The sequence below is a fragment of the Adiantum capillus-veneris genome, chromosome 2 (assembly GCF_014529385.1).
Source record: "Adiantum capillus-veneris isolate H3 chromosome 2, ASM1452938v2, whole genome shotgun sequence".
Taxonomy (NCBI): Eukaryota; Viridiplantae; Streptophyta; class Polypodiopsida; order Polypodiales; family Pteridaceae; genus Adiantum; species Adiantum capillus-veneris.
This window is the reverse complement of record NC_140932.1, coordinates 166,040,179-166,064,761: the sequence shown is the minus strand read 5'-3', so window position 1 is coordinate 166,064,761 and position 24,583 is coordinate 166,040,179. Positions and strand designations below refer to the sequence as shown.

Here is a 24,583-nt window from a genome sequence, read left to right as displayed (position 1 = left end):
CCACCATTGTCCCGCATTCCCTGTCAAGAAAGTGGCTGCCTTGTGGACCTTTGAAGCCTCTGTAAAGTTTCCCCCTGCATAGGCCTTGTCAAATTGCTGGAGGAATGAAAGAGCCTTCTTCCTGTCATCAAACCCTGTAAAGGTCGTGAATGTCACACCTTTGCCACCTTCTTTGTACGGAGTTGGCCTCTCCAGCGGCGTTAAATTGTCATATGGAAGTGACTGAAACATGGGAACACTATTAGGGTTCATCTGTGTTCCTTGGCCGCTATTAACTTGACCTGGAAATGCCATATTTGGCTGCTGATTTGTAATTCCAGCCATACCAAAATTTGCTTGTGGCATCCCAAATTGGCCTTGAGTGCTCTCAAAACCCTGGTTGCATACCCATGACACTGTACATGGGGTTAGGCATCATCGTTTGAGCACCCCCAAACACTGTTCCTGGCGTGTAAAATTGATTTCCAGGTGCATGACCAGCCATGCTCTGGAATACCGATCCACCTCCAAAATAGCCAGGGTGTACTGAAGGTGGTGGGAAGACCTGTTGCATAGCCTGTAGGTTGCTTCCCTGCCCATTAGAACCAGCTATAGGCTGCTGAAAAGTGGCGGGCTGAATTGGTACAGCTTGAAAGATTGGCATCTCAGCCACCTATTCTTGCACCTTAGGCATAGGTTGTGGAGACTGCATGTTCTCCGTCAAGTGTACAGGTGTTTCCATTGACTCTGCGGTATGAATCACCTGTGCTCGAGCCTTAACAGGCTTTTGAATATGATCCAGTGACCCAACTTGCTGAGACGGAACAGGAGGTTGCAGAAAGGCTAAAAACCTCGGATTCTGCATTACTTGTGTGAACATAGCCACAGCAGTAGCCAACTGGGTCCTGAATATATCGTCATCTGTCTGTGGTGGTCTTGAGGACTCACCCACTTCATGTGTCTGTTGACCATGTGAAGAGGAAACCTCTTCACTCACATCATCTGGTCTGTCAGCCATAATTGCAATTCCCTGTGTCTGGTCTATGATCCCCTGTGTCTTGAAGCCCAAAACTGACCAAGGCTCACTTCTATGGGAAAAAATGATTTAATCCCGTCGATGGAACCATGAAACCGGCCTATTCAATCCAAAAAGGGCGGTAGACTTTACTCTAAACCTTGATTTAGCTTTCACCCATTATTAGTCGTCTATTTTACCTGTACTTTTTCAAGACAAAACAAAGGGGAGAGGGATACAGGCTGCTAGATTGCACCTGTATGAGTAGACGGACACCAGATTGGCCCCTAACTTAGGCGCCCCTTTCGGTATTTCTTTATTGTTCAAAAGAGGGAATAAACGTTGTGGTTCCCTACAAGCTGCCCCGCACAAACTCGGCTGAATTTCCACTGTTCCAGCCTGATTTCGGCAGCATAACTGTACTAGAACCCTTCACAGTCAGTATTCCCACGCATTGACTGACTTTCCCGACGCATACGGACACTTTGCAAAACCTGGCGAGAATCTGCAGCATGCTGAATTCTCTGGTTTCAGCCCTGAAAATGCGCCAGATCACCTGTACAGCTGTCCCCTTGCATCCCCGAACCTCCTGGGGGGATTAGCCGCTAGCTAATACAGTACCTGTGCAAGAGGCTCTTGCCTCGGCAATCGCGCATGAACCCACACAACTGTACATTGGTCAAATGAAGAGCCCACTAGAGGGGCATAACATACTGCCAAAGGGGAGAGAGAGGGCAGTGCGTAGCGTGCAGGGCATCACTCCTAGCACCGCACTGTGCATAAGAGGGAAAGCAAGCACTCCATAGCTCTTAACCTGTGACAAAACTGAAAATGAGGCTCTTTTCTCTTCAAATTCAGCGCCCCCTTCTCTTGCATGAGGAAAGTGCACCAGAAGGTGCCACTTGGCACATTTATAAGCATTTTCCCGTTTCGGGGTTGCCGTCTAAAAATATCCCAACCGGTTGCCCAATTGACTTCTCGGCAGAGTAAGAAAATGTTCCCCTTGTCATTCCGGAGGTAATGACGTCAACACATTTTCAGGTCCCAAAATAGCAGTTCCCTAAATTTTAGGAGATGCTGCCATTGTATGTTTCTAGGTCATCCGACCCTCTTTGTACACTGCGGCCACATCCAGAACTGAAATGTAGCCTCTGTAGCAAAGGATTCCACTTTGGCTAGTCAATGACCCCACTTTGGCTAACCATAGTCCTTGTCCAACCTTAGTGCTCTCTTGCCCTTAGGCCTGGACTCCCTCTGGACAGTTCCACACTAGCTATGCAATGCAGGGCAGTTAGATTTCCCGAGGGGTGTTTCCAAAAAGTGAAAGTAAATAGATAATAAGAAAGAAATCAACAAAAAAGATAGATAGTAGTCACACGCTGGTGACAAAAAGGGCGGTAGACTTTACTTTAAACCTTGATTTAGCTTTCACCCATTATTAGTCGTCTATTTTACCTGTACTTTTTCAAGACACAACAAAGGGGAGAGGGATACAGGCTGCTAGATTGCACCTGTATGAGTAGACGGACACCAGATTGGCCCCTAACTTAGGTGCCCCTTTCGATATTTCTTTATTGTTCAAAAGAGGGAATAAACGTTGTGGTTCCCTACAAGCTGCCCCGCACAAACTCGGCTGAATTTCCACTGTTCCAGCCTGATTTCGGCAGCATAACTGTACTAGAACCCTTCACAGTCAGTATTCCCACGCATTGACTGACTTTCCCGACGCATACGGGCACTTTGCAAAACCTGGCGAGAATCTGCAGCACGCTGAATTCTCTGTTTTCAGCCCTGAAAATGCGCCAGATCACCTGTACAACGGTCCCCTTGCATCCCCGAACCTCCTGGGGGTATTAGGGTCCGTTTAGGGCCAAAACCCTAAACCTGCAAAAATACACAGCAGGCTGTAATTTACTGTTTTGGGCTCCGTTTCGCGTGCCGGTCGCATCCATAGCAAGTCCTCGAGCTCCCGCACCTGTAGGGCTACTTGCCCTTTGAATCGGACGAGATTTCTGGCATGAAACCTCTCCGAATTCACCTGTACCTGCGGGGGGATTAGCCGCTAGCTAATCCAGTACCTGTGCAAGAGGCTCTTGCCTCGGCAATCGCGCATGAACCCACACAACTGTACATTGGTCAAATGAAGAGCCCACTAGAGGGGCATAACATACTGCCAAAGGGAGAGAGAGGGCAGTGCGTGGCGTGCAGGGCATCACTCCTGGCACCGCACTGTGCATAAGAGGGAAAGCAAGCACTCCATAGCTCTTAACCTGTGACAAAACTGAAAATGAGGCTCTTTTCTCTTCAAATTCAGCGCCCCCTTCTCTTGCATGAGGAAAGTGCACCAGAAGGTGCCACTTGGCACATTTATAAGCATTTTCCCGTTTCGGGGTTGCCGTCTAAAAATATCCCAACCGGTTGCCCAGTTGACTTCACGGCAGAGTAAGAAAATGTTCCCCTTGTCATTCCGGAGGTAATGACGTCAACACATTTTCATGTCCCAAAATAGCAGTTCCCTAAATTTTAGGAGATGCTTCCATTGTATCTTTCTCGGTCATCCGACCCTCTTTGTACACTGCGGCCACATCCAGAACTGAAATGTAGCCTCTGTAGCAAAGGATTCCACTTTGGCTAGTCAATGACCCCACTTTGGCTAACCATAGTCCTTGTCCAACCTTAGTGCTCTCTTGCCCTTAGGCCTGGACTCCCTCTGGACAGTTCCACACTAGCTATGCAATGCAGGGCAGTTAGATTTCTCGAGGGGTGTTTCCAAAAAGTGAAAGTAAATAGATAATAAGAAAGAAATCAACAAAAAGGATAGATAGTAGTCACACGCTGGTGACATACCCCTCTTGAAATCTCAAACGTCCTCGTTTGCATCTATGTCGTACATGCTTATTGTCAACACTGATGTATTCAACACCTATCGACACATATACGACACATACATGCTTACTGTCAACCCTAGTGTATTCAACACCTTGTCGACTCATGTATTGCCTGCGTGTGAACCCTGTCCCAATGACATAGTGGTAGCTTCGCACTCTGCCATTGCTTTGAGTCACTAACTTTCCAATGACAAAATGGTAGCTGCACATTTTGCCACTGTCTTATAGTACACGTTGGATCCCGTAACACTTTTGAGCATACCCAAACCGACAGTTTAAGAATGCAGTTACACATGTACTCTTCAATAGAAGCAATCACTGTATCCTTGACAAACTGACAAGAAATACTCACTTCTATAGCACTAACCAAACTTTTGGACATTCCATAAGAGCAATTGCCAAACTGACAATCTGTACAGCTCTAACATTCATGTAACAGGTATTTCATTTGAGCTCACTTTAAATACCATGTACATCATTTGTTTCAGAAGCCATTGTCACACTGACAATCCATTTAGCCTTGAAACTCATGGGATCAAGGTAGGTTGCAAATCGAAGGCTTCAAGGTAAAGTGATAACACAGTTGGTGACTCTGCAAGTTCACCTTCTTCCATCCACTTAGCATCCATTGGTGGATAGTTTCTGAACTTTACCAAGTAACGCCTAGCAACCTTGCCTTTCACTTTCCTTTCTTTGTGTGCCAAAATCTGTTCAGGGACCAAGATCTCGTCAAGTTCCTTGACTTCCGGCTGATCTTCAGCTGGTATATCTTCTGGCACATCACCCACATAGGGTCTGAGAAGACTCACATGAAACGCATTGTGAATCTTCCAACTGTCAGGCAATTTCAGCCTATATGCAACATCACTGATTATGTCGCACACTTGAAAAGGCCCATAGTAACGCATGCTGAGCTTTGGAAACAGTCTTTCCTTGCCCTTCATCTTCTTTAACCTTGCCTTTTCAAAGCGTAAAAGCACCCAATCACCAAGTGAATATACCACTTCACGACGGTGACGATCAGCTGCTTTCTTTTGCTTTGCCTGAGTCCTTTCTAAGGCCACTTTGACCTTCTTGTACATTTCATCCATGTCTTGAACATACTTATCTGCTTCAAATATCTTGTCCTTTGTATGCAGTATGGGAGGAACTTTCTTGCCACCTTCAACTATCTCAAAGGGTGCCTTGCCAGTTGATGAATGCACTGTATTATTGTATGCATACTCCACCAATGGCAAATACTGCTCCCACTTTCCTTTATGCTCTGACACATAACACTTCAGCAGATCTAGGACAGTAGAATTTGCCTCTTTTGACTGCCCATCTGTTTGAGGATGAAATGACGAAGAGAATTTGAGCGTGGTGCCCATATTCTCAAACAAGCCTCTCCAGAACAAACTTGTCATGCGTGGATCACGGTCGCTAACAATCGACTGTGGCATGCCATGATACTTGAAAATATTGCTCATAAACAAGCGTGCCATCTGATCTGGCTTTATCTTCTTCCTGACAGGAATAAAATGAGCCTGTTTGCTGAATCTGCAAATAATGGTCCAAATACCATCGTTTCCTGTCTGCGTTCTCGGAAGATCAAAGATAAAATCCATAGCAATACTTTCCCATGGTTTATCTGGAATAGGTAGTGGTTGCAATAACCCTGGTGCCTTTTGCCTGTCAAACTTGACCTTTTGGCATATTAGGCATTCTCGCACAAAGGCATCCACATCTCTTCTCAATGTAGGCCAGTAGAAGAATGTCTCAACCGCTTTAACTGTAGCATCAATACCACGATGCCCTGCATACGGTGGGACATGACTCTCTTCCATAACTTTGCGTCGCAATGGCTTTGTGACACACAATCTGCCATGCATCATCATGAACCCATCTTTGAGAAGATAGTGTTCATGACGTTGTCCATCCATTAGTTGCTCGAAGACCCTTGCAAAATCTTCATCATTTGCATACTGTTCTCTCATATCATCAAGTTCATGATGATAAGGAATCGACACAGCTGAAATTTGTGGCTTCCTTGACAAGGCATCAGCCACAACGTTCTTCTTGCCTTCCACATGCACAATCTGAAAATGGAACATGGACAAAATATTTGCCCATCACATATGCTTCTCAGATAACTTTGTCTGTGTCAAGAAGTATCGCAAGGTCTGATGATCCGTTTGGACAACGAAATCTGCACCTAGCAGGTAGTGTTTCCAACTTAAGAGCGCATGAATCACAGCCAGTAACTCTTTCTCATAGAACCTGCATGGTCACTCTGGCCCATGCAAAATGACTGCTCTCCTAGGCTACTACCCTGCCATCTACCCTGCCATCTTGCATTAGCACTGCACCAATGCTACTACCGCAGGCATCACACTGGACCACAAATGACTTCCTAAGATCTGGCAACACAATGACTAGATCCGAAGGCATCTTTTCCTTTAAGAGATTAAAAGCTGAAATCTCTTTTTGTGTCCATCTAAAGGTGACTGCCTTCTTTTGAAGAGCATGTAAAGGTGAAGCAATCACTTTTTCCCATAGAAGTGAGCCTTGGTCAGTTTTGGGCCTCAAGACACAGGGGATCATAGACCAGACACAGGGAATTGCAATTATGGCTGACAGACCAGATGATGTGAGTGAAGAGGTTTCCTCTTCACAGGGTCAACAGACACATGAAGTGGGTGAGTCCTCAAGACCACCACAGACAGATGACGATATATTCAGGACCCAGTTGGCTACTGCTGTGGCTATGTTCACACAAGTAATGCAGAATCCGAGGTTTTTAGCCTTTCTACAACCTCCTGTTCCGTCTCAGCAAGTTGGGTCACTGGATCATATTCAAAAGCCTGTTAAGGCTCGAGCACAGGTGATTCATACCGCAGAGTCAATGGAAACACCTGTACACTTGACTGAGAACATGCAGTCTCCACAACCTATGCCTAAGGTGCAAGAACAGGTGGCTGAGATGCCAGTCTTTCAAGCTGTACCAGTTCAGCCCGCCACTTTTCAGCAGCCTATAGCTGGTTCTAATGGGCAGGGAAGCAACCTACAGGCTATGCAACAGGTCTTCCCACCACCTTCAGTACACCCTGGCTATTTTGGAGGTGGATCGGTATTCCAGAGCATGGCTGGTCATGCACCTGGAAATCAATTTTACACGCCAGGAACAGTGTTTGGGGGTGCTCAAATGATGATGCCTAACCCCATGTACAGTGTCATGGGTATGCAACCAGGGTTTTGAGAGCACTCAAGGCCAATTTGGGATGCCACAAGCAAATTTTGGTATGGCTGGAATTACAAATCAGCAGCCAAATATGGCATTTCCAGGTCAAGTTAATAGCGGCCAAGGAACACAGATGAACCCTAATAGTGTTCCCATGTTTCAGTCACTTCCATATGACAATTTAACGCCGCTGGAGAGGCCAACTCCGTACAAAGAAGGTGGCAAAGGTGTGACATTCACGACCTTTACAGGGTTTGATGACAGGAAGAAGGCTCTTTCATTCCTCCAGCAGTTTGACAAGGCCTATGCAGGGGGAAACTTTACAGAGGCTTCAAAGGTCCGCAAGGCAGCCACTTTCTTGACAGGGAATGCGGGACAATGGTGGACAACTTTATTGCTTCAAGGGCAAGCTCCGTCCACATGGATTTACTTCAAGCAGATTTTTGCAGCAGCATGGTTATCTGATGATTTCGAAGCAGATGTCATGAAAGCAAACACTGGCAATGGTTTGCTCAAGGGAGAAGATTGTGAATTTAACACTGGCGTCAAGGCAGGATCAGGCAAGAAAAATTTCAGCCAAGAAGCACGTTCCCAATGAGGCTCCTAAAGGGACTCAGGAGTCAGCCAACGCAGGGAAAGATAAAGCTTCGGCTGAATCAGAAAAGGGACCAGCGAAGAAATGGAAAAGACGTTTTCCTCGCAAGTCTGAAGAGCAAAAGAAGGTCCTGAGGACAGAGAACAAATGCTTTATATGTGAGCAGCCTGGCCACATTGCTTACTATTGTCCTACAAAGAAAAGGCCAGCTGATTCTGATGACAAGGAAGACAGGAAAGGAAAGAAGCCCATGGCCGGTCTAGTGCCAGATATGGTGGGCGACAAGCCAAATTCAGATGCAAGTGAGCTTTGCAGAGCATGGGGAAAGGTCAGGGATCAAACAGTGCTTATCTTCTTTGATCCAGGTGCCAAAGCCAACTTTATTTCCCAGAATTGGCTTCAAAGTTGGGAATCAGACCTGAAGAGATGGGGTATACAGCAGAGGCAAGTTTGGCATGTCCTGGCCATACAGAGGCTGTGTGACACCCATCATTGGAAAGTTGCGTCTACATATCCAGTCCTATGTAGATGCTGAAGAATTTTACATCATGCCACTGGACGGATGTGATGTGTTGTTAGGTATTCCTTGGTTGTTTCGTGTACAGAGAATCATGGATGCCTACAACAAAAAGATCACTGTACAGAGCAGGGGAAAGACTCACATTCTGGATATAAAGCTTAAAGGGGAGTCTATTCCTACTGTATCAGCTTCTGCTATTACTTCTGTAATGAAAAAGCATCTTTCTGCGTACTTGGTTTTTGCACGTGAAGTGTCAGATTGTGATGAATCAAATTTATCTGTGCTAGATAAAGAAAGGTCAATGTTTTTACAACAGTATAGTGACTGTTTTTTCCGATTCATTACCGTCTCAATTACCGCCAGAGAGACCCGAGGACCATGCGATAGATTTGGTGCCAGGCAGTAGCCCACCAAATAAGCCTCCGTACAGGGTTAGTGCAGCTCAGCAGAAAGAGATAATGGGCCAAGTACAGGAGTTGTTAGAAAAGGGGCTGATTCAGCCCAGTTCATCTCCATTCTGTTCTCCAGTGTTGTTGGTGCAGAAAAAGGATGGCTCATGGCGTATGTGCATCGACTACCGTGCACTGAACAAGAATACCATCAAGAATAGGTTCCCTATACCTAGAATTGATGATATTATGGACAAATTAGAAGGAGCAGCTATGTTTAGCAGGATAGATCTAAAGAGTGGGTACCATCAGATCCGCATTAGATCAGAGGATGTGCACAAGACTGCTTTTAGAACAACGTTTGGCCTTTACAAATTTTTAGTGATGCCCTTTGGTCTCACAAATGCTCCTGCTACGTTCAATAGGATGATGGACAGAATTTTCCGTCCACACCAGCAGTTTGTTGGTACATTCTTTGATGACATGATAGTCTACTCAAAGAATGAAGAGGAGCATAGGCATCACTTGGCCATTGTGTTCAAAGAGCTACGTAGTCATAGGTTGTTCATCAATGCAAAGAAAAGTGAGTTTTTTCTGGAAGAGATTCACTTTCTGGGACACATTGTCTCAAAGGATGGTGTCAGAATGGATCTTGCAAAAGTTGAAGCGATCAAGTCATGGCCAAATTTGAAGTCATATCACTAGGAAAGGTATTCTAAGTGATCAAGCAGGCGAGTTGTCACAAACTGGTGACGTGGTACCTCCCTAAGTTGTCCTAACTTATGGCTAAGTGACGAGGGGACCCCTAAGGACACAAGGAACTTAAAGCAAATGGCTGGCGTACAGAATCCCACATATAGCGCTGACTGTATGGATCTCCGCAATTCGCGCTGACTGTTCGTACGGCCTGCCGGAAATTGCACTGACAGCTTTTTGCAGACTTTGACGCCAAGTTGCTTTTGAACACTAACTCCTTTTGAGTTAGTGCTTTTGGGGCTTTGCTTTTGGGCATCCCTTACCTTCAAATAAGTGGGCAAGGCCTCACTTCTCAGAGCATTTGGACGCAGAGTCTGAGAGTGAGCACCTACCCACTCTCTTGTACTTTGAACACAGATTAATACAAAAAGAAATATGGAAAGGGGGTCTTTGGGACCAATACCTCTTGGCACGGAACTACGCCTGGCCGTGTCGACCTAATTGTGGATTGTAAATTGTCTCGAAGTGATCTCTGTTATGTCGCGGTAGAATCTTGACTTGATGTGTCCAAGTTTGTTACAGTGGTATCAAAGCGCGGCCAATTTCTCTTCTACCGGAAAATCCGATCCTTTACTTGCGGCACTTGTGGATTCCAACAGAAATCAATCGACTTCTTCTGCATCTGCGAATGCGGGAGAAGATCACGGAGAAGATTCTATGAGCAATCAGAGGAAGAGTACGGCCTACTCAGTTCGAGATTGAAAAGATGGGACATCGACAATTGGTTGACGAGGCAACAAAGCAGATGATTAAAATTGCGAAGGATCCAAAATTTGCAAAATTTTGCCCCAACAATCCCTCGCAGAAGTACACACCCAGTGGTGGCAGAAGGCCACAAAGCCACCCATCAAACAGGCACTCAAGAAACCTCCTTCTCCAAGGATGTTTACAAAGCAAGAATTAGAAGAGGTGGTTCACACACAGATTACCGACTTTTGGACGCAAACAAAAAATCCAAAAAGCACGATAAAAAGCATAAGAAAGGAATGGACTTCCGGGTTGTTTGGGTCATCAATCTTCTTTTGCATCGGCGAGAAAGCAGAAGAAGCATGTACGATTTGAAGGACTACCCAGGTTCTTCTTCTTCTGACAGTCCTAGCTCTCCTGACTTGAGCGAAGAAGACAGAAAAGGCAAAAAGCGAAGCAAAAAGCAAAGCTTTGAAAAGGGCAAGAAAAAGGCGAAGAAGCGTAAATTTCGCCCAGTTTTTGACAGTCCTATAGGGGACTCCTCCTCAGACAGTTTGGACTCCGACGATCACATGTTTTATGCAAAGAAGAAGCATTTCCATAAAGCCAACCAATATGACTTCCTCGAAGATAAAAGCAAGAAAGTAAGAGAATTCAAAGAAGGTGGACAATCAATTAAGTTTGACTCTTTTTCTGGATTTCGAGATGCTCCCAAGGGCTTTGGCCTTCATACAGCAGTTTGATATAGCTTTCTCTAGAGGGCATTACTCAAAGCACTCCAAGATTCGGAGGGCTACATCTTTCTTCAAGGGAAATGCTCGAACATGGTGGTCCACCCTTCTATTGAGAAAGGAAGCTCCAGTTAAATGGTTGAAGTTTAAGAGGCTTTTAATTTCTTCTTGGCTGACTCGGGAGTATGAACGAGATATACGAACTGCTTGAAATCATCTTCGAATGACCAAGGGAGATTCTTTGGACGCTTATTGCGATAGATTTCGGAGCTCTTTTCTACCAGCCTCTTCATTTAAGAAGGTCTCGTTCAAAGAACAGATTGAGCGGTTTTGCTGCGAACTTCCTACACAGATCCGAGACTACTGCTTGGAACAAAAGTCAAATTCTATTCAAGAATTGATGGGTCATCCGAAACGGGGTTTTGCCACACATTCGAGCAATCTGACTTACCCCACTGATGAGATCGGAGAACCCAACAGACTTCTAATAATGTAAGTAGAAAGAGGAAGAGTTCCCAAGAAAAGAAAGACAAGGATTCACGACCCCGACTCACTCTTTGAGAGAGGGCCAACTACATCAAAGAGGGGAAGTGTTTTGGATGCGGGGAACATGGGCACGTCTCCACGAAGTGCCCTAAAAAGGCACAGCAAGAACAGAATGAAGACAGGTCAGAGAGTTCAAGAGCAACTGAGGAACATGGTAGAAAAGGCAAGATGAAAGCAGGACTGGTTCCAAATTGCATGGATACTCACCCAAGCACGATTGATGAAAGTAAAGAACTTTGCCGAGCTTGGGGCAAAGTGAAAGATCAAGAAGCTGTCCCGAACTGCTGACGTGTCAAAGCCTTGAAGAATGGAGCCAACTTGCAGATGCCGGCCAAGGGGCCTATACCCTAAGAAAAACAAGTAACAGAAGAAGAAGTCCTACCAACTTATGGGGACCCCGTCCGAGGGGGCCCCAAGTGACATAACGGATTAAAATAAAGCAGGACCTAACACAAAGGCTTGCGCATGAGCTGATGACGTGGCAGTTGTACGAACACTGCAGATTTTTTGATGGTTGATGACGTGGCAGACTGTACGGATCTCCACGTTTTGCGCTGACTCTTGACGTGGCAAATGTACGGATTTCCGTGATTTACGATGGCAGCCTTTTGGCATTGCTTTTGAACCAGAAGCTTTTTGAGTTTGAAGGCTTTTCATGTAAACTGCTTTTCATAGGCCAAAGGCCTTTAAATATGTGCTAAGGGCTCATTCTTTGGCATGCCTCCTAGAGAAGGTGCAAAGTCTGGAGTACCGGCTTGTACTGAGTTGATGCGATATAAAGAAATACTGAAAGGGGCGCCAAGGTTTGGGGCCAATACTCTCTGGGGTGGAATTCCGCCACTCCATGTCGCGTGTCGTCTCTCTTTTTCAGTTCAGTTGTTATTTGTAGTGCTTAAAGTTGTTCAATCTGTTCTTTTCTATTGGCACACGGTGCCCGTCTTGTGACAACGGTATTAGAGCATCAGTCATGTGCTTCTCTGAAAGCATCCCGGTCCTACCAAAGAGGAGACAAAGAAAACCAAAGACTGATGGAATTTTATTTTAAGTATCTTCGGCCCCCGACCCCGGGCTTATATTTATTTGAAGTATCTTCGGCCCTCGACCCCGCACTTATTCGCCACTCCCACCCTTCATAAATCGCACATCAGGCGCGCTTCCGTCTTCACCGCTCATGTCTTACAGGGCATAAGCCAAAAACATCACTTGCAAGAGGACTTAAGATTTGTTTCGAGTCACTATTTTTCTCAAAAGCAGTGCCAAGCAGATGTTGATGTCTATGGCTACCAAGATGCACACTTCCAAGGACTTGGCAAGCTTTCAAGAAAAACTTTGCCCAAAGTTATATGGTTTCTGACATCTTCCTTTGGAGTGCAACTTCTGGCAGAGTGGGATATCCTGAAATGCTTGCCATGGAAACCCTAGCAGATTATAACTTAAAATTCCTCCACATCTCTTTGTAGATGTCTCTTCACGAGCAGATGACCTTGGAGGTCCAGTGTGATTGCTATCTTGGGACTACCATCGCCGCCAAAGAAAACACTGTCTGTCCAAGAGCTGATGGACCATGCTGTGCTCGGCTACGACCTTATGGAATGAACCTAACCCTAATTTTTGGTGCAGGTTTTAGGATGGAAAGTCATTCGACTTTTTGAGCTCGATTGATGTTGAGAATGCTTTTTAAGTTTGAAAAATGTTTGAGAACTTGTTTGGTGATCTTGTTGGAATTTGTTTGAAATGGATGGTATCGGTTTTGAACATGTTTTGGTACCAATTTGAAATGTTTGACTTTGGTTTTACTACCATTGATTCATGATTTTACTCCCGGGTGGAGAAGTGAAAATACTGTTTTGGTATTGTTTGAACCTCGGAACGACGTAGGCCGATGCTTGGGGAGCGTTTCGTTCTATGTTTGAAAACCTCGGAACAACGTAGGCCGTTGTCTGGGGCAGCGTTCCGTTGTATGCTAGAAAACCTTCGAACCACGCAGGTTGGTGCCTGGGGAACGTGATGGGAACCATGAAACCGGCCTGTAACCTTACTAAAGGGCGGTAAAATTAGGCTTTCACCCAATCTATACGTGTTTAACTTTACCTGTACTTTATGACACAAAGTAATTTCACGAATAGCGTGACTGGAATCCACAACTTGGTAGCTATAGTGCTCCTAAGTAGACAATGACACCTTGTTGGCCCCAAAGCTTGGCGCCCCTTTTGGTATTTCTTTATTCCAATTGAACTTGGAGGAAAACCTGTAATCTTCTACAAGCTGTCCCACTTTTATTGGGCTGCAAATTTCCTACTCTAGTCAAATTTCGGCAGCATAACGACAATAGAAGGCTTCAGAGACAAAATCGCCATGTAGCAAATGCCTTTCTACGCACATTAGAGCGCTTTTACAAACCTGGCGAGAAAATACAGCACGCTAAATTCTCTGTTTTTAGCCTTTGAAATGCACTAGAACACCTATTTAGCAGTTCCCTAGCTTCCCCGAAGCTCCTTGGACTTTTAGGCATAAAAAAGGGTCAAAACCCTAAGCCTGCAAAAATTACAGCAACCTATAATTCTCTGTTTTGAGCTACGTTTTGCGTGCCGAACGCACCTGTAGGTAGCCATTGAGATCCTGCAGGTGTAGGGATACTTGCTCTTTGATTTAAATGAGATTTCTTGCGAGAAATCTCTCTAAATCAACCTGTACTTGCTCTAGATTAGCAGTTAGCTAATCCGATACCTGTGCAAGAGGCTCTTGCCTCGGTAATCAAGCATAAATTTCGCCAGATGAATAGCCCTTGAGCTCGGCATCACGATTCTGTATTCAAAACGGGAGAGAGGTGCACGAGAGCGGAATCGTTGTGCTACATAAGACAGAGGAGAAGCCAAGCTTTCCATTAAAGTTGTGATCACCTGCACACTCTACTCACACATACACAATAGCTCACAATGAACTTAAATCAACCTCTTCTCTTGTTGAAATCGATTTTGGCCGCTCCCCTTGCTGAGGTGTCCGTGAAAATGGCTCACAGACTGCCAAGTGTCCATTTTGTCCATTTGGTTTAAATTCCTAGTACCCACCAACTTACGAAGTCTCGCCAAGGGCCCCAAATGACTAACTGAGCCTAGCCTCCCTTTTACTAGTCAGATTTCAGTGTTGATCGGCTCAGTCGTCTCGTGGCTGCCTAGCCTTGACTCTTGCGGGTGAAACTCTCGGCCATCAATCGTTTCACACTGGCCATGCAATGTTCGGGTATAGTGATTTCAAAAAGAGTCCCAAAAATTAAATAAAAATCAAAGGAAGGAAACCAACATATAAGGTTAGTGTTTGTCACAATCTCGTGAAATCCCGTGCTGGGACTTTGCTTTTCTTCATCTCCCTGTAGACTAAGAGTTAGAGGAGTGTTGTCTCTATCGGATTCATTGCAAGAACCCATGTGCTGCAGAAAAGGATCGGATCCTTCAGAGAAGAAGAATCGTCTGAGCTTTGATATCACTGTTACAGGCTTGGACACTCCAAGCGAGAAATCAATCGCAACACACAAATAAAAATTGCAAATAACAGAACTTGGATAGAGAGAGACAGAAGAGGAGAGTCCACATGGAACATCGGAGTTCCATCCCTAGAGCCTTACTTGTGCCCCACAATTCAGCAAAAGGCAGACTAAGCATCTTTAAAATACTATTTTGCCTATAAAGCCGAGCCAAGATGTCAAAGAGCAATGAAGTCCAAGAGAAAATGCCCCAATAGGGGTGATGGAAACACAGATAAGGTGGCTAGCAATGAATTACACTACTATTCTAACTCCATTTCTAGGGGATGGGCGATACACCCACAAGAAACAGGACCCTAGAACACTAGCACACCACATTGCCATGAGTAAAATCACTTATACAACAATTCTGTCTCTTCAAGGTGTTCTTACATCCAATGGTATGCCCCAAATGGCATAACTGATACACTAAACAGATATCGGTATAATAGCTGCCTGATCTGCATTGTGTACCTTGCACAAACTCACACTGGTCTAAAAAGCCTAAACTTTGTACATATCATAGCTTATGAAAGCTTGAGCTCTATTTCTGACCATCATAAACAGAAACACACAAGCTTTGATAATTAAACATACACTTCAAGCAAATGGAGATCACTGATATTGACGAGAGTTATCTACGTTGAGTGAAAACAAATTTTTCAATGCTTTGATTCAATAAAACAATGCAATAATATATCTGTTCAGGATTTTCATATGTAACATGGATACACTATCTAATAAGCAACTCTTTTGCTTTGCCCAATCTAAAGACAAAGCATAAGAATTTGCAATACATCCAACAAAAGGTACATGAGTCAATCCGTACTGAAGCCTTGACAGTACCACAAACATCAAACTCTTACCTCATCTCTTATTCGCATCTTATTTGGAGGATTGGAGTAGACTTTATGTACTCCATTGGTGACAGAAATAATTTCCCCAGGTTTCTCCGTAAACCAGTGCATCTGATCTTCATTTGAGTTGCCTTCACTGTGTTTTTGCACCTCACTTATGCCGTTCGGTGTCTCGGACTGTTTAGATTTATCCTGCTGAAATGGGACCACAAACCTTTTCAGCTTCTCAAAGAAAGACCCATTTTGATTGCCTTGAGCAGCCTTTAGAGCAGCTTCACTTGGACTAAAATACTCGCAACCATCCAATCCGACACAACAAACTGCTTGCGAAGACCTGATTGCGAATGCTGTTGAGACAGAAGCAGTAAACCTCAAAGGTCTTCTGTCCTTATTAGTGAGCGTAAGAGCAGATGCAAGTCCTTGATTAGTAAGGGTAATAATGTTATGTAGCTTGAAGTGACAGTCATCTCGATTTTCATTGGCACACCTTAGAGTCACCTGCATGGGTTCAACCATGTACCTTTTGTAAATCACTAACCCAGAGAGGAAGAGAACACAGTAGAAACCCTCAGACTGCAAGAATAATGGCAACACACACGCAATGAAACAATTTTAAGTTGAGACATAGAACAACTCTAGTATTTGCATCCTATGAGCAGCTTTGAGATTCACATGATAGTCTTTGCCACTTAATAACAATATAAAGTCATCAGCAATAATTCATATTATTTTATTTTTATTTTTTTGTGTTGAAAAGATCCTTCTATGAGTTTTGAAATTGTCTAATGTGCTACATCTCCCCTAGCAAGAAGGTAAACAGTACAAAAGAAAAAAAGGGGAGAATCTTGTTAAAGGGAGCCTCAATGTATTTGACATAATTTATTTGAGTTGCATAGGGCAACTTTCTGTGGGAAATATATAAGGGCCTTGGGCCTCTTACTTTGTATCTAACTGATCAGAGTTGATTGGAGCTCTCTCTCTCTCTCTCTCTCTCTCTCTCTCTCTCTCTCTCTCTCTCTCTCTCTCTCTCTCTCTCTCTCTCTCTCGTGCATGTCCGGTGCCGAATGTGTGTCACATCTATGCTTCCGCACGCTATTCTGACATGGTATCAGAAGTCTTTGGCTTGTGATCCTCAACGATGGAGGAGGTCATTTGTGAAGCAGACAATGATAACACAGGCTTGGATCAGCTCTATCATACAAGACCACAGGTCACCCCGAAGAGGAATTTGGAATTGCAGCCGACTAGCTCTATTGATGCTCCATCATTGGGTGGGCTAGCCCATCAAGGGCTCAGAAAACGCTTCGTTTAAGAACTATAGCGGCCATTGAGCCCCCCAACTCCTAAAACTGCATGCGGGTTTGAATTGCACTAGCAGTCAAAGACTGAAGATTTTCGAAGATTCAATGCTTTTCCAGAGTTCTATCAACATCAAAAGTCATTCCTTTAACCGAGGCTCTCATTTTAAATGAGAGGGAATGTCATGATTGTGACTATGTTACAGTATTACATCTACTCCTAGTTGCAGATACACAAAGTGCTATGCCAAGGAGAACCCCTACGCTTGGATGGTCACGACCCTTCGCTCAAGAGACATGCCTCTTCGCCAAAAGCCACACTCCTTCGCCAAAAGCCACACTCCTTCGACGACTTGTCACAACCCTTCGCTCTACTGTTGCGACTCTTCGTCCAATGATTGCAGCTCTTTGCCGAAAGGATGTGTCTTTACGTCTAAAGTCATGTCTCTTCACCATGAGACCTGTCTTTTCATTTGTGTCTCTTCGTCTCCTATATAAGGAGCCTATTGTGCTCAGTTTTTATTCATTCATTCAAGCATTCAATCAATCAATCAATACACATTCAGTCTCTTGAGTCTCAGTTCGATCTTAAGTATGAAGTTTTAGTCTTAAATATAGGATTAGCACCACTAATCCTCACACTCTGGCAACAGAGCAAGGGGGCCCTTGAGGATGGTTGGGACCCGACATCCGGTGCCGTCCCTCTCTCTCTCTCTCTCTCTCTCTCTCTCTCTCTCTCTCTCTCTCTCTCTCTCTCTCTCTCTCTCTCCTTCATTGTGTTCGGTTCAGTTTCTCTTTCCAAGTGAAGTAAAGTAACCTTGTGTTTGTGTGGAGTACTAGATCCGAGCTATATCCTTAACATTTCCACTGCACATTACAAGTGTTTCTTTATATTTCTTCAACATGGTACAACTCCCATGGCTCTGCTCTGCATCTCCCGCGGGTAGACTGCTAGAGTGAGAACCCATGGGTCTTATTTAAAGGCCCTAGCCCAAAAGCGAAAAGCATTCAAATTCTAAATGCATCTGGTCTCAAAAGGGTGGAGTCCAAAAAACTGTCAGCACGTTTCACATAAATCCATACCGCCACGTCAGTAGCCTGTCAGCGAGAATTGTGGCAGTCCATACAGTGCTGCGTCACCATGTTAGCACGAATTGCAACAATCCGTACAGTGTTAGTCAGCATGTCAACGCAAATTGCGGGCTATCCGTACAAGTCTGCCACATCATTGGCTTCATACGCAATTGACTTTGTGTGTGTGTGGGTGGGTCTGGCTTAATTTTAACTGTCTTTGGGTCGATTGGGCCCCATCAGACGGGGTTCCCATAAGTTGGTTGACTTTTATTTATTTGACCCGTTGTTAGGTGCAGCGGAATGAATGTTTGCGCTTTGCTCAAGATGAGTGCTCCGAACTGTGCTCAAGGTTCCTTTTGTTCTTATGGAAGGGAGAGCCTTCCATTCTTAATGAGAAAATGCTATGATCATAAACAAAGTGAATGGGCACTGTGCGTGCAAGTGTATGAGACTGAGAGATAGAGAGAGAAGAGAGATACAACACCAGAGACCTTGTAAAACCCTCCTCCGAAGGCTCCACTCTCGTCGGCGAGAGTGGTCTACTTATGATTCCACAATCTGGTACAAATGGAATGCATGGGACTGATGCAAGTTTAGGCTATGTCGACGATGACGATGGGGATGACGAAGTCAACCTAATGGCTGAATTCTGTAATCTTCCTACTGTCTGCTGTCCAAAAACGCTATGGGCTGAAATCTGCGACTGAGGCAAAAACGCTGTTTTTGGGGCTGTTTTCTGTGGGTCTTTGACGCTGAAAATCTGCAGGTTTAGGGTTGAAAACTGATGATCTTCAAGGCTGAAAATTGAGGTCTTTCTTGGGCTGAATCTGCTACTTCTTCATGGGCTGAATCTGCTACCTTTCGGGGCTGATCTTGATGGTCTTTTAGGGCTGCAATCACTGCATGTGCCGGATCTGCAAGGCTGAGGCTGAAACCAAAAACGTTGGGCTGTTGTAAACCAAAAACGCTAGTGATGCTGGTTTTTCCAAAAACACTAGCTTCTCTGTGACCTCCGGCAATGAAAGACGATGCTGATGCAAGCACTAGTGACTGAGGATGGCGATGTTCCTTGTTGAAAAACGCTAGGACAATGGAGCCCGGGGGATCTTGCTTGAGGGAGTCGCCCCCAAGGGTTCTTGCTTGAGAAGTTGCCTGTTGAGCGGTGGAGCTCCTGCTACCTCTTCTACCATTTAGTGTCAACTTTGGTTTGCTTATATATTTTCTTACCCAATTTGCCCTACCTACTTTTGTTGGAAAGTCACTTAAATTAATAAGCGAAAAATGCAAAAAATAGATAAAATAGGGTAAATGCACTGGAAAATTTCCCTGATGGAATCTGATGGATTCTAATGGGAATACTGATGATCATGCTGTGTGCAACCAACGGATATGCATCTATACTAAGTGACGGGGCATGCACGGTCTACGAATAGACTCACAAAAGTACCAGATCACTTCTAATCTAGACTGATTGAACCCTGATCATGCTGTAGCTTGTCCACGGACACATAGGGCTGGATGTGTCACATGACATCCCCTCCTTTTCAAAGTGAGGTACTGGTACCGAACTGTATGTCGTCGAGGGAGATCGCCAACAACATCCGGAATCCTGGAAGGGACTCTTCACCGGCCCACTCTGATGTGTGGGTCGTGCGGTACTTGAACTTCATAAAGGTCTGCAACGCTTGCTTCTTTGGGCCGCGCCGAAAGCGACACAAAGTTTTTTGAGTTTCCTTCGATGCTTCAACTTCGTCGAGAGTCATGCTTCTTTCTTCTTCAAGAATCTCCGTGGCTGAAAATCCCTGAAACCATTTCCAACACACAACCATGAACATATCTATTCCATGTAAAGTGAGTGGAAAAAATCGTGTCTTCCTCAAAGACTGTGCATGCAATGTAGATAAACAAATAGATGGAGTGACAAACCGTTCATCAAACACATGCAAACAATGAGATCGAATCTTTCTCTTTTGATCTAGAGCAATCAACGGTGCCAATTCACAACGGAAATGCCCATGCTTCGTGCTCATACTTTCATGTGCTCGTTCTACGAATGTGTCATGCCAAGGAAGAGACATGGAATGTGACTTCCTTGAATGCATACTTTTCAGCTTTTCATGAACAATCCGCATACATTCGTGCTCATTCATGAGTCAACGTGCTCAACGTACAATATGTCATGCCTAGGAAAAGGGATCACATAAAGACGCTGACTAAAATATAGGAAACGATCACGAATGAAACACTCGAACAATGCGTGCGTATCAATCATGCGAATACATAATACTTCCTGTGAGGGTTCTTTGGACCTAAGCTCGAGAGCCAAGATCGGTTCTTCCTGAATGATTGAATAGTCCTGTGGGGGTTCTTTGGACCTCGACTCGAAAGCCAAGATCGGTTCTTCGTGATTGATCGAATCTACAACGAGGTTAGCTTCGCTAGAAAAAGCATCCACTAACACATCATCCTTGTGAACAATCACATCAGCTTCATGCAACTCATCATGCTTGTGAGAAATCACATCTTGATCATGCAAATCATCATGCTTGTGAGAAATCACAACTTGATCATGCAAATCATCATGCTTATCATTGTCAATCAAATCATCATCATGCAAATCATTGTCATTCAAATCATCATGCTTCTCACAATCATGCAAATCCTGTGTGTCATGCTTTGGAGAAGAAGAGACTGAGAGAGTCTCCTTTTCTTGAATCTCTTGCATCTGTGCCTGAGCTTGAGAAACGAGTCGCAAGAACTCTTCCCTGTATTGGTTGCTCTTTCCTTTGACGGCGGCTGCAATTCTTTCTTGGTGTCTGCGCTCTATTTCTGCTCTTCTTTCTGCATGTCTGCGTTCCATTTCTGCCATTCTTTCTGCATTTCTTGCTTCACGTTCTAACTTCCTTTCCATAAACATCTTGTGGAAAGCCTCCATAGGAGTTAGTGCAATCCTTGACATAGATGGGGAAGGTCAGAAAAACCTCCTGGTGGGGAAAATTCTTCTTTGCCTCTCTCATGCTCATCACCTTCAAGCAAAGTATCTATTCCGCTTCGAGTGATGACCATTCTGAAGTCGTCGGTTCTTGTGGGTTCTTGTGGTCTTGGGTTCTTAAGTTCACGAGGAACTTGGGTTCTTGGGGATCTTGGGTTCTTAAGTTCACGAGGAACTTGGGTTCTTGGGTTCTTGAGGGTCTTGGGTTCTTGAGGTTTTCTTTCGCTTGCAAACCGCGTTTGAGAAGGATCTTCTCTTCACCCGAGTTCTACTCCTTTCTGTGGGCGCACCCCTTTGCGGCCTTGCGCTCACACCAAGGTTGCTTTTTCCCACCTCACGTCGATTGGCCGGCCGCTAAGTGCACGGTCCGCTCTCAATGAGTGAAAAGAGGCACAAGGGGAGGCTGGACAAGCCCTTCTTTCCTGGATTCCTGTCACCCTTAAAAAACACGATTAGGAATCGACACGTCCAAGCGAACTTGGGTTCGTGCGATCGCAACAAGCAAAAAAAATTCTTGTGATTCTTGTGGTTCTTTCCTTGAGTTATTCAGAACACTACCAAAGCTCTGATACCAATGTTAGGTGCAGCGGAATGAATGTTTGCGCTTTGCTCAAGATGAGTACTCCGAACTGTGCTCAAGGTTCCTTTTGTTCTTATGGAAGAGAGAGCCTTCCGTTCTTAATGAGAGAATGCTATGATCACAAACAAAGTCAATGGACACTGTGCGTGCAAGTGTATGAGATTGAGAGATACGACACCAGAGACGTAAAACCCTCCTCCGAAGGCCCCACTCTCGTCGGCGAGAGTGGTCTACTTATGATTGCACAACCTGGAACAAATGGAATGCATGGAACCGATGCAAGTTTAGGCTATATCGACGATGACAACGGGGATGACAAAGTCGACCTAATGGCTGAAATCTGCAATCTTCTTACTACTATCCAAAAACGCTATGGGCTGAAATCTGCGACTGAGCCAAAAACGTTGTTTTTGGGGCTGTTTTCTGTGGGTCTTTGACGCTGAAAATCCAAGCAGTAAAAGGGTGTCCAGGCTCAGTTCAAAGTTATTTAGGCCCCCGCTACACTTGTCAATGGGTACTAGGAAACTAACTCAAAAGAAGCATAAGGGACACATGGGGCTCCAGATGCATCTGCCAAAAGTATCAACAAGAGGGGGTGCCCATTTCAAGAGAGGGGGCTTATTTGACTTGATTTTTGTGCTACAGTGTGCGTGAGTAGTGGGTGCAGGTGCTCACAGCTTTAATGAAAAGCTTGGCTTCTCCCTTTCTCTATGTAGCGCGACAATTTGCTCTTGCGCATCTCTCTCTCTCCACTTTGCACATATGGTAATGCCCCTCTAGTTGGGCTTCTCAGATGAACATGTACAATTATGGGGGTTTTGTGCGTGTTTGCCAAGGCAAGAGCCTTCTGTACAAGAACCGGATGAGCTAATTGCTAATCCCCTTCAGGTACGCACATTTCCATTGCCAAGGAATGAGAAAACAGAGAATTTTCTCACGTGAAAACTTGTCCGATTTACAGGGGAACTGTCCCATTGCGTGCGCGAGCAACTGAGACACGTGTAAGCGTGCTCACTCCGCTCGAAACGGTCCAAAACAGAGAATTACAGCCTGCTATGTTTTTCTACAGGTGTAGGGTTTCACACCTAAACTGCAGGGAATCGCCTGGGGAGCCTCGGAAAGGCCTTGGGATGCGTGTATAAGGCAGTAGGCACCTAACAATGGCAAAACAGAAAATCACAAGATGCTGAAATTGACCTGCAGCTCACTAGAAAGCTTCCCATAGGGGAAAGTGTCCTTGACGTGTACTTTTGACCTACACGGATTTTTGCGCCGTTATGCTGGCGAAATCGGATCAAAAACCTGCAATTATAACCATGGACAGGTTTGGACAGCTTGGTGAGGGTTAGATAAATGCGTTTGGATCGTTTATTTGCCAGGAGAGCCTCTGGAAAGCATTGGGTGCCTGTACAAGAAAATTTAGAGAGATTTCGCGCAAGGAATTCGTTTAATTCAAGGGGCAAGTGACCCTACAAGTGCGAGAGCTCGAGGGCTATCCACAGAAGTGATCGGCATGCAGATCGGAGCGCAAAACAGAGAATTCAGAGAGCTGTAATTTCTCGACAGGTTTTGTAAAGTGCTCTAAAGTGTGTGGAAAGTCACAGTGGACTTGGGATTTTGTCCGTGGAGACTTCTATTGTGGTTATGCTGCCGAAATCGGGTTAGAGTAGAGCAATTTCAGCCCGATAAAAGTGGGACAGCTTGTAGAAGTTTACAGGTTTTTCTCAAGTATAATAAGAATAAAGAAATACCGAAAGGGGCACCAATATTTGGGGCAAACAGGGTGTCGTTGTCTACTTGGTAGAGCTCTAGCTACCAAGCCGTGGTTTGTCTTGAAGTGTTGAATTCCAGTGAGAAGCTTATTCGTGAAGTTCCTTTGTGTCGTAAAGTCTAAAGTAAAGTTACGGGTGAAAGCCAAAGTCTACCGCCCTACGGGCCGGTTTCAGTTGGTGAAAACTTCTTCTGCTTCTTCTTAGGGTTTAGGCCCCTCCACTTAGATCTGCAAGTTGGCTCCGTTCTTCAGTGGCTTGACACATCAACAGTTTGTAACATCCCCCCTTCTTGAAAGAAGAGTCATCGTTCGCAGTTACAATATATCTGCAAAACAACTCAAGTTAGCTCAAAAATTTCCGAGAGACGATCAATTTTCTCATTCCAGAACAGAGCACTTGATATCCTGGGTCATTGGCTTCCCTGAAAAATCTCATCCAATAAGGAGTATGTTCTCATTCCAGATTGGAGCTCTTGATATTCTCGCATAGCAAAATTAGCCATCACACCCAATCTCAAACAGGTGTGTCGATGCACTAAAATTACATAGCTAGGCAATCTCACCCAATTAGGAATATTCAATGGTTGGTAAATCACAATGCAACACAAATGCTCACATATGCATGTTACAAGATTTTGAATAACACCCCCCGAGACAAACGGTCTACGATATGAAGCTACTCAATGACTACCTCATCAATCCCCCCCCAAATAACATAAAAAGGTCCGGGCCATGAGCTCAAAGGATTGATACAACCAAACGCTCCCCAGAACGTAGCTTGTATAATCGACCTGTACAACGTAGAGGACGGTACTATTTCAAATACCTGTTAACATAGAACACAATTGCGTCCAGCAACTAGAATGTCACTGTGCACACGAGACCAACACCTTTTAGGCCCCAAAATTGGTGCCCCTTCTTTATTAATCAACAGTTGACAATCCGTACACTTAGGCCAAACTCTCACAAAGCTGTCCAAACCTGGCAAGGGCTGAAAACATAGGTTTTTGACTTGATTTTCGCAACACAACGGCCCAAAAACCCTTGTAGGTCAAAAAACACCTGTCTAGGACGGATTCCCTCGCAATTTAGGAGCTTTTTTGTGAGCTCACAAAAATTCAGTGTGCTGTAATTCTCTCCTTTTCTGCTGTCGGGTGCCCAAAAC

The 24,583-nt window shown here is 44.7% G+C and overlaps 1 pseudogene across 1 annotated transcript in view; it reads right to left on the bottom strand.

Moving 5' to 3' along the window:
* The window catches only part of LOC147464011 (protein NDH-DEPENDENT CYCLIC ELECTRON FLOW 5-like), a 59,780-nt pseudogene that overhangs the window by 12,042 nt on the left and 23,155 nt on the right, over positions 1 to 24,583 (bottom strand). The window contains exon 2 of the transcript XR_015185556.1: positions 15,713 to 16,201. The product of XR_015185556.1 is annotated as a protein NDH-DEPENDENT CYCLIC ELECTRON FLOW 5-like (transcript). The remainder of the gene's footprint in view (positions 1 to 15,712; positions 16,202 to 24,583) is intronic.